Source organism: Dermacentor silvarum, chromosome 8 (genome assembly GCF_013339745.2).
Source record: "Dermacentor silvarum isolate Dsil-2018 chromosome 8, BIME_Dsil_1.4, whole genome shotgun sequence".
Classification (NCBI taxonomy): domain Eukaryota; kingdom Metazoa; phylum Arthropoda; class Arachnida; order Ixodida; family Ixodidae; genus Dermacentor; species Dermacentor silvarum.
In genome coordinates, this window is record NC_051161.1 from 149,138,453 (window position 1) to 149,139,389 (window position 937).

A 937-nucleotide genomic window follows, 5' to 3' on the forward strand; every position below is an offset into this window, starting at 1 on the left:
TGGAGGTGCTGGGTATCGATCCCAGTACCTCTCGCATGCTAAGCGAGCGCTCTACCATCTGAGCTACACCCCCGACGCGATCGCTCGGTAACCGAGTCGCTAGCATATTGTGCTCTTCGCCTGAGACAAGGTCGAAGGAAATCGAACGAAAGAGGTGAAGGGAAGGCTGGAGGCGACGACCGGTTGCCGCTAGAATCTCGCTTCGCATATTAAACGTGCCTGTCTACCACTCGGAAGGCCTCTTCGGATTGCGGTGGATATGATGAGAATTGTCTGTCACATTGGCGGAGTGTATAAATATGTCTCTTAATGACCAGAAGGACCTACCCTACCATCTGAGTACTTTTCTATACAATTGTCAAACTTGCTTTAGGGTCCCTCTAAAAGTGAATAAAGGGGCCCTGAACCACATTTTATTTAAGTGGAGAAAGTCATTTGTTGACTTTCTCTCCGTGTTTGCTATCTTACTATCTTACTCGGTGTTTGCTACGGCCCCCCACGAGCAGACGCCGGTTTTCTAATAAGCTCAACTGCGACCTAGATGTACTAATGAAAAATGCACTGACGCCCAGATATTACTCTTCGAAGACTTTAACTTCCCGCATATCAACTGGGATAGCTATGCACCTTCGTCACATAGTGAAACCGAAAATGATTTGCTCGAAGTATGCTTTAATTTCAACTTAACACAGCTAGTTTTAGAACCAGCCCGCGTGGTGCAGGACTCCGCCAGCATTGGAAATTAGCGACCATAAAGTAATTCACACAGTCTTTAACTTGAAGTTTCCAAAACGAGAATCATAGAATAAAATAATACGCTTATACGATAAACGCAACTTCAATGCTAATAACAACGAACTTATGTCTTTCTACCCCGATGTTACTGCTGAATTCCATAACCGCACACTTCAAGCAAATTGGTCGAACTTCCAACAAA

The 937-nt window shown here is 44.9% G+C and overlaps 1 non-coding gene across 1 annotated transcript; it reads right to left on the minus strand.

Moving 5' to 3' along the window:
• Positions 1-73, minus strand: Trnaa-agc (transfer RNA alanine (anticodon AGC)). The gene has a single exon. It is a non-coding gene; the product is annotated as a tRNA-Ala (tRNA).
• Positions 74-937: the final 864 nt, after the last annotated feature.